Here is an 18794-nt window from a genome sequence, read left to right on the forward strand (position 1 = left end):
TTTAGATTACATGCCAAGAAAGATCAATGTCCAAAATGGCAGTGCTGTTTGGTGATTAACTGCCAACCTGAGATGTCTGACTGTCAATCCAAAATGAAATTGGAGTGGCTACATAATTGTGCTGTAAGATTGCCAGTGCCTTACCAACCCGTGTGTCTTATTTAAACATCTGCTCTGATTTTGTCAGTGTCAAAAATATAGAGATCAATTAACACTCAATTCACACAAAATCCAGTGCTCTTCCTCAAAATCCAGTCAAGACCACATAATAATGAATGATCAAAATCGTCATAGATTTATGGGTACTTACAAAAAAGGGTAATTTTTGTGTCAAGACAATGCAAACTTGTTTTGAGAAAGGCTTTGCTTTTGCAGCTGTGAAAGGTTTCAAATATAAAATACTTCTCAACTTATGCTTTTGAGGTGAAAACACAATTTTTCTTAAGACATCACAGACTCAGTATAGTATAGTATAGTATAATATAGTATAGTATAGTAGTGAAGATTTTTTTTAAGGGTAAAAAAATATTTCTTTCCAAAGTAGATGTAAGATATTTCCCATTTGGCCCATGATAAAAATCCGAGTGACTCAAAAATAAAACATGCAACTCAAGTATGCGCCACACAAATGTAATATTGCATATGCATAATACATATGCTAATTTAGTATTTCATATGCATAACATACATAATACATTGCTGTACAGCTCCTGATATACATGAAATAGTTTCTGGTTAGGTTCATTTGATGATCACTAAACTTATAAATTGGTGTATTTACTAATTTTACAAAATGAGGGAATTAATACTGAATGTATAAAAAATAAAACAAAATGAAAGTTTGTGATTTACATCATATTCTGACACAACAGACTATCAGCTCATATCAGTATATGAATAGAATTAAATTATGCTTGGGAAATAATCTGATTTAAGGAGTTTGTGCAACTTTCATCAACCTAAATGTTAAACATAAATTTAACATATTTTATGTTTGATAAAAATGCAAAAAATAATGCATAAAACAAGTGTGCTATACAGAGAATAATTTCTTCTTCTATTTTTATAGGCGTTGTCTTTTTAAAAAAAAAAATTTTAATTGGACTAAATGATAACGATTTGCTTTGATTGTTGTAATGGTAGCTTCATTACGTTACCAAACAAAGCTGTTTGGTCACTCAGAATTCAATTTTGATTGTTTCTCTTATGTTAAGTGTGATGAGTAACATACAGCATCACTAAGCTACAGTACTTACTTCTGGCACTTATCTGTAAATAATACTGTATTTTGCACTTCTGGTTAGATGCTAACTGCATTTCATTGGCTTTGTACCTGTACTCTACACAATGATGATAAAGTTGAATCTAATCTAATCTAATCTAATCTAATCTAATCTAATCTAATCTAATCCATTGCCATCATTAAACACCCTATATTACACTTCTGTTGAGTTTTTCTTAAATGTGGGTTGTTGCTATGATGGCACTTGGAAAGTTCCTGAATAGAACAGACTTAAGCTGCATTAAACTACATGAGCGCTCTTAAAGCCTGATATTACATTATGGCAAGGCCTTTTATATCAATTCATCTGCTTCCTGTCCATCACCACCACCCTTCCATTAATGGAGTTATGAGAGAGGGAGCAAAATGGATAGAGGAGAGGAAAGAGGAGAAGAACAACAAAGAGAAAGTGTGTGTATCCCAGTTAATCTACATTTGATGATTTAGTATGCAGTACAGGCTTCTGCTTTTAATCCTGTTAAGCTTTTTTAATCACATCAATAAAACCAATAAAATCCTGTCCTCTATTCAGGAGCCATTTTCTGGATCTCTTGAAAATCACGGTAATCAGTTTATGTCAATTGAAAGGCCTGTTCTTTAAGGTAGGGTTTGTTGGGTGAAGAATCTTTATAAAAAAGAACAAAGGGCTGTTAATACTTCTGGTAATTTCTATTTTTAGGACAGTGCGTTGATTGATTTAATACCAATCATGAAGATAAAAGCTATAGTGAACAAATACATACTGTTGGGTGATATTAAGCTAACTGACTGTTAAAACACAGTTAATAACTACAGAGAACAACTGACCTCAAATACAAGAGGCACTAAGTGGCACATGGCATAACTACCCTCAGGCCACTTTTGCATTGTCATACTCTCTGACAGATGCTCATACTTTTCTTTGAACTCATACACAGATTCAAAGCCTGTTCTTTTCCCTTTAGTAAAGGATCAGGTTCACTGTTTACAAGTTAAGATCTACAGTACAGCTAAATAGCAGAGGTGTCAAAATAAGAGTGTGTCATTTTTACACTTATTTTTACACTTAGCACACGCAGTGTAAAATTAAGTTATTACGATGCTCAGTTTAGCAGACTTTCTCTGATACTCTGTTACTCAGCTGAGCTAAGCCAGAATATTCATTCATTCATTTTCTATACACTTATCCACTGCAGGTCGCAGGAGAGCTGGAGCTAATCCCAGCTGGCATTGGACAAGAGGCGAGATACACCCTGGACAGGTTGCCTGTCTATCACAGTACTAACGCTGAGAAACAGACAGCCATTCATACTCACATTCACACCTATGGACAATTTAGAGGAGCCAGTTGACCTAATTTGCATGTCTTTAGACTGTTGGAGAAAACCAGATCACCTGGAGGAAACCCAGAGAACGTGCAAACTCCGCACAGAAAGGCCTCGGTCCATTGGCAGGTTCGAACCCAGAAGTGAGGTGACAGTGCTAACTACTGCAGCATTGTGACACCCAGAATATACAGCAGTCCATCCATCCATCCATTATCTGTAGCTGCTTTATCCTGTTTGACAGGGTCGCAGGCAAGCTGGAGCCTATCCCAGCTGACTATGGGCGAGAGGCGGGGTACACCCTGGACAAATTTCCAGGTCATCGCAGGGCTGACACATAGACACAGACAATCATTCACGGTCAATTTAGAGACACCAATTAACCTAACCTGCATGTCTTTGGACTGTAGGGGAAACCGGAGCACCCGGAGGAAACCCACACAGACACGGGGAGAACATGCAAACTCCGCACAGAAAGGCCCTCGCCGGTCGCTGGGCTCGAACCCGGACCTTCTTGCTGTGAGGCGACAGTGCTAACCACTACACCACTGTGCCGCCCAAAACATTAAACTGTTTTTTTTTTCTCTAAGAGGGTATAATTTCATCAACTAAGACGACATAATGCATCTAATAGCTTCAGCCTTATAAGCAGGCCATTACTGTAGTACATCTAGGCCTCACAATGATGTGTATAAAAATTTCATGCACCAATTACGGTTCAAGTTGTGTGTATATTTGCATCTCAGTTTTGCATCTGATCCATATGTGGACACAGCTGGAATTTCCTGTCAAGCCCTGTATTCCATATTAAAGCCAAGATAAAGATGTAGGTCAGCTAAGCAATGCATAACACAAGTCGCAGTTTCATGGATGCTACTGTTTAGGAGAGGAGCTTTCCTGTATTAACAGGTAGACAAGAGATTCTGCAACCTTCAACAACTGGTCCAAAGAGCTCAATAACAAACCCTGTGTTTACAGCCACATCTATTCGTCTATTAAAATAATATCCAGATCAAATTTAAAAAAGATAGATAGATAGATAGATAGATAGATAGATAGATAGATAGATAGATAGATAGATAGATAGATAGATAGATTATGTGTTGAAAACTCGGTTATACTGGAGTGCTCAGTGATTTAACCAATCCTCCTTTAAAAAAGAAAGAAAGACGCAAATTTAAAAAAGAAAGATAGATAGATAGATAGATAGATAGATAGATAGATAGATAGATAGATAGATAGATAGATAGATAGATAGATAGATTATGTGTTGAAAACTCGGTTAAACTGGAGTGCTCAGTGATTTAACCAATCCTCCTTTCTCTTCTCTTCTCTATAAACATTTCATCCTTCCTACTGAAATCTACCATTCTATAATCACGCGCTGTCACCATAGCAACTGATTGACATTCTCGACACCACAAGAGATTAGCTGATTTCAACTACAACAACAACAACAAATAAATAAATAATCTCTCAAAAAATAAATAATTGATCAAAACAGCATCAGTGTCGGCTAACAGCAGGTGTGACCACATTTCCCAGCCTGGTTAAATCAGTGATATTCAAGCGTTGTGATAGAAATATATTTAAATACGGAAAATAATAAACAGACTCACCCGCTGATGATGCTGAGAAGCGCGCGCGCGTGTGGGTCTCGAGCTGAGCGCGCTCACAGACAAACGAGCGCGCACGGGATAGTGAGTGGGCGGGGCTGGAGCGGACACACACACAGACGCATGCGCGTGCGCGCGTGCTCAAACACCGAGGCAGTTTTATTCAAAATCAGCAACTTGATGGCGAATGTTATTATAAACCTTAAGTGTTAACACAGAGGAGGTATACGACACAATTCCCGGATGTAGTGTCATCCTTGCATATTTGCAAGCGATCAACTTCACCGAAATCACATATGCGATTAGAAATTAGCCTGTGGGCGGAGCTTGAGAGTCAAGACAAAGCAACAGTCCCTAGGACAAAAGCACAAATATCTCATCTCATCTCATCTCATTATCTCTAGCCGCTTTATCCTGTTCTACAGGGTCGCAGGCAAGCTGGAGCCTATCCCAGCTGACTACGGGCGAAAGGCGGGGTACACCCTGGACAAGTCGCCAGGTCATCACAGGGCTGACACATAGACACAGACAACCATTCACACTCACATTCACACCTACGGTCAATTTAGAGTCACCAGTTAACCTAAGCTGCATGTCTTTGGACTGTGGGGGAAACCGGAGCACCCGGAGGAAACCCACGCAGACACGGGGAGAACATGCAAACTCCACACAGAAAGGCCCTCGCCGGCCACGGGGCTCGAACCCAAGACCTTCTTGCTGTGAGGCGACAAACCACTACACCACCGTGCCGCCCAAAAGCACACATATAAATTATAATATAGTGTATAGGTGCATAATGAATAGGCTAAACATCACCCATATTTCACACCCTCAAAAACCTTCAGATGGGATTATCATGTCTAATTAATGTTCAAGAGTGTTTTTCAGTCAGTATTATTATTATTATGTAACTACATATACTATTTATACTATTTCAGTTTTGCGCACAGTATTAGGGATTTACAAAAAAAAAATCCACAAAACAAAATCTGTATTTACACTGATAAGCCATTCTAGCTGGGTTTTCTCCTCTCGCAATAGTTTCCCTTCAGAGCGCTCTTTATACAGGCTTCCATTTACTCTTCGTGTCATGCATGTGCCTTAATTTTCCATCCATCCATCCATTATCTGTAGCCGTTTATCCTGTTCAACAGGGTCACAGGCAAGCTAGAGCCCATCCCAGCTGACTCTGGGCGAGAGGCGGGGTACACCCTGGACTGACACAGAGACAAACAACCATTATGGTCAATTTAGAGCCACCAATTAACCTAACCCGTATGTCTTTGGACTGTAGAGGAAACCCACGCAGACATGGGGAGAACATGCAAACTCCACAGAGAAAGGCCCTCGCCGACCGCTGGGCTTGAACCCAGGACCTTCTTGCTGTGAGGCGACAGTGCTAACCACTACACCACCGTGCCACCCTGCCTTAGTTTTCAATTTAGTGAAATATTACAGGGTCGCAGGCGAGCTGGAGCCTATCCCAGCTGACTATGGACGAGAGGCAGGGTATCGCAGGGCTGACACAAAGGCAAACAACCATTCACACTCATGGTCAATTTAGAGCCACCAATTAGCCTAACCTGCATGTCTTTGGACTGTAGGGGAAACCGGAGCATCTGGAGGAAACCCGGGCAGACACGGGGAGAACATGCAAACTCCACACAGAAAGGCCCTCGCCGGCCGCTGGGCTCGAACCCAGGACCTTCTTGCTCTGAGGCGACAGTGCTAACCACTATACCACCGTGCCGCCTTGCCTTAATTTTCAATTTAGTGAAATATTTGAGAGGGTTTTATTTTTTTCGACATTCACATATTTCCATTGCTCATTTTTAGTTTGCTGTTTCACATTGCACATTAAGTTGGTTAATGGAAACATGGCAATTGACTGAAAAACATTCAGGGATTGAAGGATATATTACTCCAAATTCAGCTACACTAAACTACACAGTTCCTTATTCCTTACCTTTTGTACCTTTTATATGACTCTTTCACCTTAAAATGTGAATATAGGGCACACTTAAAAGATTTAAGGTCTAATTTGACCATAATGACCTTTTAGAGCAAAATATACACACTAAAGGTACAAAATGGTACCACACCATTGACAAAGAATGGTACAGCTTAGTACCCTTTCTTTCTGAGAGTCTGGGAAACAAATATACGCACATGGAACATCTGTACGGGTTTTCATCTCTGTTTACTTCATTGTGGGTTGCTTTCTCTAAGAAAACCCATAATTCTCAGTGCCACCATGGCAACAATTTTGTGACAGATTTTTGTTGCCTTCACTCAATGAGATGCTTTTGAAAATATCCCCTTCATGGTCAATAACGTCAAAAAGATTGACCTAAAACAGGGAAGCAGCTGGTTTCTTGGTTGTCATGCAGATCAGAAGCTCTTAAACAACCTAATGCTGGGAAAAACATGCTGCATTGGAAAGAGGTGAGCATCTCAGGCTCTATCTGTTTCATCCACTTTGTCTGCTGGTTTTTCTTTTTGGTTTAATGTGTAATCATATCCTAGAGCCCTGTCAGCGAAACCTCATGCCTTTTATCGATTGACTTAGGTCAGTGGAGGAGCTACAAGGGCCTGGAACTGAACACTTCTCCTTCAATAATCAATACTTTATTATCAATATCTCAAAGCATATTCACAAAGACGTAGCAAATACAAGCACTACATAAAGATTGTGGATATATGACTATACTGAGAGCTGTGATTCACTGTTTGCTATTCTACTTTGTAGAGATTGTGGACTGCGATCCACCAAGCATTTCATTATATTCTGCAACTATATTGCCAGAAGAAGGGTAGGGAGGGCAGTGCTGAGATTTTAATTCATCCCATGTCTAGTACAGCAGCTGCAGGGTGGGACTGTCTGAATCTGTCCCATGTAACCAGACTCCATCAGTGTTTTTTCTCAACCACATTTCTTGAACAGACAGACCAGAGGGCCATAAGATCAGATTTATGATAACTACTAGTAGTGTATTGTTCTGTAGGAGTTTTCAGATTTTCAACACTGCAGTTATTTAGCTCTAAACATCTCAGGACCCTCATACATACTCAGAGTTAGGGGTCCTATCTTCAAATTAGCCTGACATAAAAATATATATATATATATTATATATATATATTCAAATTTAGCATGGACGAGAATACACCTTGCATTCTGTGGGACATTCTCAAGCACTTGCATGTGTTAGAGCTCGCCTAAAATGGTCTTATTACAGGATTATAAATAGTATCCCAGCCAAATCCCAGACAAGTGTTTGAACAGCAGTCTCGCTGCCACACCCAGACTGTCAGACAAGCTGTATCCCTGTGCAGACTTATATCGACCATGCTATCAGCAAAACACAAGGCTCACGGTCGTGTCTGCATTAGTCTGACACGTTTAGAGTTTATCCTTATTATATATATTACCTTACATTTGAGAATATTTCATTTTTATATTTTCTCATTTCCTCCAATCCTGGCATACTTTGCACTTTGGGTGTAGTATCAGACATGCTTGCCCTTGACAGTAAGTGACACACTGTTTTCTGCACAATACAGCAAACTCTCCAGCGTGAACAGTATGATCTCAGGTTTCTGTGTGTGTGTGTGTGTGTGTGTGTGTGTGTGTGTGTGTGTGTGTGTGTGTGTGGGGTGGATGATCGATGCTAGCCTGGTGACGCCATGGCCTTGTGCTGATCCTCTGTGTTCATGTGAAACAGAAGAGATATAAAGGATTGGGATCAATAACTTGCTCTGAATTATTGACGACCTCTTAAAACATAGGCACACGCCCTTGTACAGATTACACCTCCATGGCTATACCATGCCTGGTGTCTCAGTCAGAGATTTTTCCTTCAATGTTAATGCTAATTCTAAGTAAGGTGAGATGTTCACAGATCTGCATCTTGTCACACAGCTTCACTTCATTCACACCTCCATATTATTGCACGTTTTTGAGATGTAGAGAAGAACTTAACCGTTGAAACATTTACAGTAACTCTCCCACCACTACAGCAATAAATATCCTGGCTGTCCTCATTAATGTACTGAACTTTAGTGTTGCCTTGACAACCTGGGGTCAACTGCGTGGCTAAAATCCATTTTCCTTTTTAATAAAATGCCACAGTTTACAAAGATTTGTGAACTGCAAACCTGCCTAATATTCCAGAGATGCTCCTGTAGGTCTTGCGTATGTATTTGTGAGCTGTAGGGGTGATTCATTCTCTCCTTTTCCAGTTCTTCTGCTGATTTTATTACCAACAGACCACTCCCATACCAGCCCATAGGACTGCTGTGGGTTAGCAAAAAAAAAAAATCACCAAGGCATTGGTCAGTAACGTCAGCATTGTCATGAGAGTGAGTGTTCCAGTGAGCAATCATGGCAGTCATTAAGTCGTGTCAAGGCTCTGAGAGAATGTAATTAACTGAACAGCAGCACATGCACCTGATCCCATGGTGGCCTTTCCAGCCTCTGCTTCTAATCCCAGGGGAGGTAATAAGATGTAAATGGTCCTCCAAAACATAGATGGCCCTATTGTAAATTAGTTAATGCATAAAGCATTTTCCAAACATCTGTAGAAGGGTTCAGTACAGATAAACCCAGTAAACACATGTAAATACTAAAGAACACTGAAATTAGACTAGGGAAAACAAGAAACACTTTTTACGCAAGACTTCGCAAAAAAAAGTTTAATCAGTGGCTAATTACAAGTATCAGATTAATGATCATGGGAGAATCAGATCAATGGAAAGCCTTTTTTTTCAGTAAACTCGAAAGCGTTTTAAGACTCCAGCACCCATTTCAAAGCACTACAAATGTGTTTACAGTACCGTACATGCATTTGATTATTATTGCACGTAATATCTGATTTTGGTATTCACTCGGCTCAATTTTTTTCAAGTGTTCATATAATTCATGAAAATGAAAATAATTCATGAAATAAATTTAGAAATCATTCAGGTTATTGACAGACAAGATTTTCTTATCGTCATATTGCATACACCTCATCTCATCTCATTATCTCTAGCCGCTTTATCCTTCTACAGGGTCGCAGGCAAGCTGGAGCCTATCCCAGCTGACTACGGGCGAAAGGCGGGGTACACCCTGGACAAGTCGCCAGGTCATCACAGGGCTGACACATAGACACAGACAACCATTTACACTCACATTCACACCTACGGTCAATTTAGAGTCACCAGTTAACCTAACCTCCATGTCTTTGGACTGTGGGGGAAACCGGAGCACCCGGAGGAAACCCACGTGGACACGGGGAGAACATGCAAACTCCACACAGAAAGGCCCTTACCGGCCCCAGAGCTCGAACCCAGGACCTTCTTGCTGTGAGGCGACAGCGCTAACCACTACACCACCGTGCCACCCTATTGCATACACATATTTTCAAAATCTTAAAAGATGCTATATTATTTTGTATGTATATACATACTCATTTCTCTGGCGTCTTCCTTATATACTGTACATTCTTTGGACATTTTTAGGCACGGAATGGTGAAGCTAGTCTTTTTTTTTCTCCGTTGTTATTCTGAATAAAAATCCGATCTGAGTCAGAGCATTTGATAATTTATTTTCTGACTCTTGCTGTCATTTTGTAGTACCTGTCCTACTCTATTGTTAACCTTTCAGCACAAGCTCAAATGACCTGTCAGCACAACATCACCCTCATTTCCTCTCTCCACACGACTCTATTCTGCTCCTAATGCCGAGACACTGACATTGCTCCGCCCTGGGAAGACATTGTCTCCATTTCAGAACATCTGTTACCTCTGGAGGTTTATGATAATAACAGGCTGGCATGTTAATAATGTTTGATCTTTTAAATCCAATTGCCTGTGTTGTCTGTCTATTCATGTTTAATATCATGATATACTATACATGAAACATATGTGGTAAGGAGGAGATTTAAGTTTAAATACAATATTGATTAGATTTGAATTTCAAATATTAAAGCACAAAGGTATTGCTGTGCAGGAAAACCAGTAAGAACCAGTTAGACATTTGTGGCCACTAGACAGCTACAATGACTTTGCATTCCATAAAGCATGATTAGTATTCTGGGCACAGCGTCAGGAAAGACAGACGAGTCACACTGAGCATGCGCCAAGCTCCTGCTTCACCTCCCTCATCCATCTGAGACATGGAGGGGGATTTTCTTCAAGTGCAGCAGAGAGTCATGACAATCTCAGGACAGGGGTTGGACAAACACACCCTCCCTGGATGAGATCAGATGAGAGGGCTGTGAGATACAGCAGTGAGCCTCGGTGAAAAGAAACAGGGCGTGTTCTCTATCCTTCTTTCTTCCCCCTACTGTCCTGTTCCCTGTAGAATCATGCTACAGTAACAGCCTGCCAATTTACATGCGTGATGTTTTTATTACTTAAGCTGAGTGGCAGCATATGTCTCAGCTGCCAACAACGCTGATTAATAAAGTCTGTCTTTTCTTTTTGAGTTTCCATCACTGTCTGTTAACTGAGGCGTGCAAGTCTGTCTGGAATAAAATAGATATTTCTGTGTAAATAAAAATGAACACATTACGCAGTGCCTTAAGGTCATTTTCTAAATCTTCTTAATTATGACTATAATTGCTCTGCCAGTTGATCTACTGTACTATTGCAAGGCTTTGTGACATAAAAGACTTGAGGTCAGTAATTGACTGTTCTAATCACAAGAATCCTGCCAAGAAGAATGACACTCCTCTAATTACAGTTCTCACATTTTAAAGCAAATAAATTATAACTGCTGTTTAGAATTTTTGATTAGTGTGCACTAAAATCACTTGCATAAATGAAACCCCACCAAAAGTACTCCTCTTTGCTGCTGCACTGAAAAGACCTTTTCATGTGGAATAAATAGATGTATGTACAACCCCGATTCCAAAAAAGTTGGGACAAAGTACAAATTGTAAATAAAAACGGAATGCAATGATGTGGAAGTTTCAAAATTCCATATTTTATTCAGAATAGAACATAGATGACATATCAAATGTTTAAACTGAGAAAATGTATCATTTAAAGAGAAAAATTAGGTGATTTTAAATTTCATGACAACAACACATCTCAAAAAAGTTGGGACAAAGCCATGTTTACCACTGTGAGACATCCCCTTTTCTCTTTACAACAGTCTGTAAACGTCTGGGGACTGAGGAGACAAGTTGCTCAAGTTTAGGGATAGGAATGTTAACCCATTCTTGTCTAATGTAGGATTCTAGTTGCTCAACTGTCTTAGGTCTTTTTTGTCGTATCTTCCGTTTTATGATGCGCCAAATGTTTTCTATGGGTGAAAGATCTGGACTGCAGGCTGGCCAGTTCAGTACCCGGACCCTTCTTCTATGCAGCCATGATGCTGTAATTGATGCAGTATGTGGTTTGGCATTGTCATGTTGGAAAATGCAAGGTCTTCCCTGAAAGAGACGTCGTCTGGATGGGAGCATATGTTGCTCTTGAACCTGGATATACCTTTCAGCATTGATGGTGTCTTTCCAGATGTGTAAGCTGCCCATGCCACACGCACTAATGCAACCCCACACCATCAGAGATGCAGGCTTCTGAACTGAGGGCTGATAACAACGTGGGTCGTCCTTCTCCTCTTTAGTCCGAATGACACGGCGTCCCTGATTTCCATAAAGAACTTCAAATTTTGATTCGTCTGACCACAGAACAGTTTTCCACTTTGCCACAGTCCATTTTAAATGAGCCTTGGCCCAGAGAAGACGTCTGCGCTTCTGGATCGTGTTTAGATACGGCTTCTTCTTTGAACTATAGAGTTTTAGCTGGCAACGGCGGATGGCACGGTGAATTGTGTTCACGGATAATGTTCTCTGGAAATATTCCTGAGCCCATTTTGTGATTTCCAATACAGAAGCATGCCTGTATGTGATGCAGTGCCGTCTAAGGGCCCGAAGATCACGGGCACCCAGTATGGTTTTCCGGCCTTGACCCTTACGCACAGAGATTCTTCCAGATTCTCTGAATCTTTTGATGATATTATGCACTGTAGATGATGATATGTTCAAACTCTTTGCAATTTTACACTGTTGAACTCCTTTCTGATATTGCTCCACTATTTGTCGGCGCAGAATTAGGGGGATTGGTGATCCTCTTCCCATCTTTACTTCTGAGAGCCGCTGCCACTCCAAGATGCTCTTTTTATACCCAGTCATGTTAATGACCTATTGCCAATTGACCTAATGAGTTGCAATTTGGTCCTCCAGCTGTTCCTTTTTTGTACCTTTAACTTTTCCAGCCTCTTATTGCCCCTGTCCCAACTTTTTTGAGATGTGTTGCTGTCATGAAATTTCAAATGAGCCAATATTTGGCATGAAATTTGAAAATGCCTCACTTTCGACATTTGATATGTTGTCTATGTTCTATTGTGAATACAATATCAGTTTTTGAGATTTGTAAATTATTGCATTCCATTTTTATTTACAATTTGTACTTTGTCCCAACTTTTTTGGAATCGGGGTTGTATGTATGTGGGGTGGTACAGTGGTGTAGTGGTTCGCGCTGTCGCCTCACAGCAAGAAGGTCCGGGTTCGAGTCCCGTGGCCGGCGAGGGCCTTTCTGTGCAGAGTTTGCATGTTCTCCCCATGTCCGCGTGGGTTTCCTCCGGGTGCTCCGGTTTCCCCCACAGTCCAAAGACATGCAGGTTAGGTTAACTGGTGACTCTAAATTGAGCGTAGGTGTGAATGTGAGTGTGAATGGTTGTCTGTGTCTATGTGTCAGCCCTGTGATGACCTGGCGACTTGTCCAGGGTGTACCCCGCCTTTCGCCCGTAGTCAGCTGGGATAGGCTCCAGCTTGCCTGTGACCCTGCAGAACAGGATAAAGCGGCTAGAGATAATGAGATGAGATGTATGTATGTATGTCAATGGACTTAAATCGATTGCTTTATGTTTCAGAGCCAGTAAATGACCTCAGGCAGTCTACCCTGTCAGGAGGCTAATTTAGTATAAATAGCAGGACATATAGAAGGACATCTGTGCTTCTGAACCTGTTCTCTGACATGGAGTGATGAACCATGCTCATGGAGTTATTTGAGATACCAGCAAACTTTACAGTCTTCTCTTTTCTGTTAGTATCAAAGTAACTCAGAGCACATTGTCAAACTCAATAAAAGGGATTAGATTAGATGTGATGTTGTATGTCATTAAGAAGGTGTTACAGGACTCCATCCATAACAGCTTATCCTGTACAGGGTCGCGGGCAGGCTGGAGCCTATCCCAGCTGACTATGGGCGAGAGGCAGGGTACACCCTGGACAAGTCGCCAGGTCATCACAGGGTTGACACATAGAGACAATCAACCATTCACACATACAGTCAATTTAGAGTCACCAGTTAACCTAACCTCCATGCCTTTGGACGGTGGGAGAAACCGGAGCACCTGGAGGAAACCCACATAGACACGGGGATAACATGCAAACTCCACACAGAAAGGCCCCTGTTGGCCACTGGGCTCAAACCCAGAACCTTCTTGTTGTGAGGTAACGTTGCTAACCACTACACCACCGTGCTGCCCCCAAACATGTACGAGTTTAAAAATAAAAATAACCAGGCGCAGAGTTTTTTTCATTGACCGACCCTTTCTAATTTCTATTTTGAACTGAATTCACAGTTTTGTAGCTTAAAAACTGTTACATTAGTATTCGCTGGGTCTAAGCATCTCCAAAATGGCACATCTTGCGGGGTGTTCCCGGTATGCAGTGGTTAGTACCTACCAAAAGTGGTCTAAGGAAGGACAGACAGTGAACCAGCGACAGGGTCATGGGTGTCGAAGGCTCATTGAAGAAGAACTACTGTAGCGCAAACTGCTGAAAAAGTTAATGCTGATGCCTTTCTGTTTTAGCCAGCATTCACTTTTTCAGCAGATTGTGCTACAGTAGCTTTTCTGTGGGATTGGACCATATGATCTAGCCTTCATGCCCTATGAGAATCAATGAGCCTCTGACACCCATGACCCTGTCGCTGGTTCACGGGGTGTCCTTCCTTGGACCGCTTTTGGCAGGTACTAACCACTGCATACCGGGAACACACCACAAGATGTGCCATTTTGGAGATGCTCAGACCCAGTCATCTAGCCATCACAGTTTGGCCCTTGTCAAAGTCGCTCAGATCCTTACACTTGCCCATTTTTCCTGCTTCCAACACCTCAACTTCAAGAACTGACTGTTCTCTTGCTGCCTAATATACCCCACCCCTTGAGAGCTGCCATTGTCATGAGATAATCAATGTAATTCACTTCACCTGTCAGTGTTTTTCATGTTTTGGCTGATCGGTGTGTATATTTTCCTTACTTGTTCGCTACATTAGCCTTCTTGACTACATTTAGGAAAAAAAATTCCTTGAAAGCTGGATCCCAGTTGGATCCCAGTTGTTTCGATTTCCATGTTTCCAAACAACATGGAAAGCAATTTTGTCCAAAGATCTGACTCATCAAACATGCTGACTATCACAGCAGTGATCAATAGCACCATTCATTCTGGGTATGAACACATTCACTCTCTCAGTATCTGTTGTGTCCTGTCAGGGTCACAGAGGCTCTGGAGCCTATCCTAGGCTCACTGGGAGTGAGGTGGGAATACATCTTGAATGGGATGACGGTCTATCACAGGGCACCACACACACACATTTACACCTAGACATAGTTTATCTCATCTAATTTACCTACCAGCATGTTTTTGAGAGGTGGGAGGAAACCAAAGGAAGTCACAGCTTGTTAATAATTTCTGTACCAGATTGTTCGAGGTCAGGTTTGTAGCTCCAATTTCAGCTGCAAACTCAGTGCCCTCTGAGAATAAGCAACTCTGGCATCAAGGCCTCATAGGGTTGTCAGTGTATTATGGCTCTTTATTTCTCCCCTGGTCTGCTCATTAACTGCCTTCTTTACTCACGTCCAATCCACAGAGCAGAGTTATCGCACACAGCCTCCGAACATCTCAGAGCGTTGCTTTAACAGTTTGTAGTTGTTACTCATAGCCTGCCTCTGTTCACACCAATTCCTTTGAGACCACCCACACTCTAAAATTGTGGTTTGTTTACTGCTATTGCTTAAAGGTGATCACGTGATAATAAAGTATGTTTATTAAAATGCATTGCACGTTTTTGATTTCACACACATCACATCACATTATCTCTAGCCGCTTTATCCTTCTACAGGGTCGCAGGCAAGCTGGAGCCTATCCCAGCTGACTACGGGCGAAAGGCGGGGTACACCCTGGACAAGTCGCCAGGTCATCACAGGGCTGACACATAGACACAGACAACCATTCACACTCACATTCACACCTACGGTCAATTTAGAGTCACCAGTTAACCTCACCTGCATGTCTTTGGACTGTGGGGGAAACCGGAGTACCCGGAGGAAACCCACGCGGACACGGGGAGAACATGCAAACTCCGCACAGAAAGGCCCTCGCCGGCCCCGGGGCTCGAACCCAGGACCTTCTTGCTGTGAGGCGACAGCGCTAACACGTTTTTGATTTGTTGACTTTAAAAGACAGGCAACCAAAAAAGAGCCTGATCCCTGCTGTCTAGAACGGAGCCTCCAATGGTGAGTGGGATTGATTTCTGCTCCAACACCCTGATGCCTTTACAGTCCCTACTACATATTGATAGAGCCTCACGTGGACTGCATTAATGCAGCGAAAGGAGAGAGAGAGAGAGAAAGAGAGAGAGAGAGAGAGAGAGCGTCATGGTGGGATCTGGATGGAAGCAGGGGACCAATGTTTTTATTTATGGGAAAAGAACAGGAGGTGGAAAGGATGTATAATTCATCAGCTGTAGCCAAGATGGAGGCGGTGTCAGCAGTCATAAGAGAGATTGATGGGAAAGCATCATAAATATTGCACAGGAAATAAGTGTGTGTGTGTGTGTGTGTGTGTGTGTGTGTGTGTGTGTGTGTGTGTGTGTGTGTGTGTAGGGAGGCATACATGCGTGTGTGAACATTGGCGTTGGTGTTGTCAGGCCATACTGTGAAGAGAGTCAATTTAGATTTTTAAAGGATTATCCCCTAAAGCCTCATATGTGCTGAGCTGATGGATAAAGTGCTCAGAGCAGCATGGTGTTATTCACTTCTGTAGTGTCAGGAATACATGCACACTAATTGGGTTAAAATCTCATGGTGACAGGTCAGTCTAAATATAGCACAGACACAACATAGAGCGAATACTAATGAAACAGTTTTTAAGCTACAAAACTGTGAATTCAGCTCAAAATAGAAATTAGAAAGGGTCAGTCAATGAAAAGAACTCTGCTCCTGGTTATTTTTATTTTTAAACTCGTATGTATTTGGGGGTGGAACGGTGGTGTAGTGGTTAGCAATGTTGCCTCACAACAAGAAGGTTCTGGGTTCGAGCCCAGTGGCTGACGGGGGCCTTTCTGCGTGGAGTTTGCATGTTCTCCCCGTGTCTCTGTGGGTTTCCTCTGGGTGCTCCGGTTTCCCCTACAGTCCAAAGACATGCAGGTTAGACTAATTGGAGGCTCGAAATTGACCGTACATGTGAATGGTTGATTGTCTCTGTGTCAGCCCTGTGATGATCTGGTGACTTGTCCAGGACTCGCCCATAGTCAGCTGGGATAGGCTCCATCTTGCCTGTGACTCCTTACAGGATAATGGATGGATGGATGGATACATGCTTGGAATACCGTGCCACTGCTAATTCATTCAGTTATCTAATCATGTGGCAGCAAGACAATGTATAAAATCACATCAAACATCATAATTTGGGGGGGAGGTATGGGATCTCAGTGACTTTGACAGTGGTATGATTGCTGGTGCCACATGGGCTGGTTCGAGTATTTTAGTACAAACTGCTGGTCTCTGAGAATTTCATACACAACAGTCTCTACAGTTTATACAGAATGGTGTGAAACACACACACACACAATCCATTCGGACAATCCATTTGCACTGGTGGAAATGGCTTGTTGATGAGTGCAGACACAGAAGAATGATCAGAATTGTCTGAGGTGACAGGAAGGCTACAGTAACTCAAATAGCCACTCTTTACAACAGTGCTGAGCAGAAATGCATCTCAGGCTGAACAAACTGTCAAACCATGTGATGGAATGGGCTACAACAGAAAAAAAATCACATTGGGTTCCCGTCCTCTCAGTCAAGAACAGGAATCTGAGGGTACAGTGGGCACAGGCCCACAGAACTGGGTAGCTGAAGGCTGGAAATATGAGCAGGCAATGTTTTCCCATGTATATTTGGGTTGTTTAATTTACGAAAATTCTCAAAAGAGCTATACAATCTACTTGATGAAGAAACATTACACTCACTAGTGTTCTCCAAGCAAGCACAACACCGCATCAGCATTATTGTTCCAGATCAAAATACACTGCTGATAAAACAACCACATTAATACAGTAAGTCATGTGATGTACAATTCTAGGCAGTTCTTAGGCACTGATGTGGCTATAGACAGAGAGATGTCTTACTATGATTCAGAAATAGCATTTTGTAAGATAATCAGATGTTTTTCCTTCTGCCCTTCAGGAGTCATGGCTTCACAAATGCCTTACAAACAAAATCTGCAGAAAGTGACACTGCTATTAAAAAAAAAAACAAAAAAAAAAACCACACTTCTACTGAAGATAGTTTCAGAATAATTACCGGATCATGAATTGAAGAGTGTATTGCAGGTACATGTCCTGGGTTCCTTTAATTGGTAAGTATGAGGTTAATAACTAAACTATAAAAGTCTCAAACCTTGTACTCTAATAAATACGTAGTATGTCAAAATAAACAGTATATGGAAATCTGGAAAACATTTAAATGTCAGTATGCAGTTTAGAACACAGCCATAGATAATATGTGATGTGGATATATTATTATTAGTAGTAGTAGTAGTAATAATATTATTATTATTAATATTAATTAATATTAATATTATTGGGGCGGCACGGTGGTGTAGTGGTTAGTGCTGTCACCTCACAGCAAAAAGGTCCGGGTTCGAGCCCCGTGGCCGACGAGTGCCTTTCTGTGTGGAGTTTGCATGTTCTCCCCGTGTCCGCGTGGGTTTCCTCCGGGTGCTCCGGTTTCCCCCACAGTCCAAAGACATGCAGGTTAGGTTAACTGGTGACTCTAAATTGACCGTAGGTGTGAATGTGAGTGTGAATGGTTGTCTGTGTCTATGTGTCGGCCCTGTGATGACCTGGTGACTTGTCCAGGGTGTACCCCGCCTTTCGCCCGTAGTCAGCTGGGATAAGCTCCAGCTTGCCCGCGACCCTGTAGAACAGGATAAGTGACTACAGATAATGGATTAATATTATTAATATTAATAACAATAATACACCACCGGTGGCACGGTGGTGTAAGTGGTTAGCGCGGTTGCCTCACAGCAAGAAGGTTCTGGGTTTGAGCCCAGCAGCCGGCAGGGGCCTTTCTGTGCGGAGTTTGCATGTTCTCCCCATGTCTGCGTGGGTTTCCTCTGGGCGCTCCAGTTTCCCCCACAGTCCAAAGACATGCCGTTAGGTTAATATGGGACGGCCTTGAGCTGAGGTGCCCTTGAGCGAGGCACCGAACTCCCAACTGCTCCCAGGGTGCTGTTAGCATAGCTGCCTACTGCTCTG

The 18794-nt window shown here is 41.9% G+C and overlaps 1 protein-coding gene across 1 annotated transcript in view; it reads right to left on the bottom strand.

The window, feature by feature from the left end:
- map1aa (microtubule-associated protein 1Aa) overlaps window positions 1–18794 on the bottom strand; it is a 38158-nt gene that overhangs the window by 10598 nt on the left and 8766 nt on the right. The window lies entirely within an intron of this gene.

This window comes from Neoarius graeffei, chromosome 27, assembly GCF_027579695.1.
Source record: "Neoarius graeffei isolate fNeoGra1 chromosome 27, fNeoGra1.pri, whole genome shotgun sequence".
NCBI classification, from domain to species: Eukaryota; Metazoa; Chordata; class Actinopteri; order Siluriformes; family Ariidae; genus Neoarius; species Neoarius graeffei.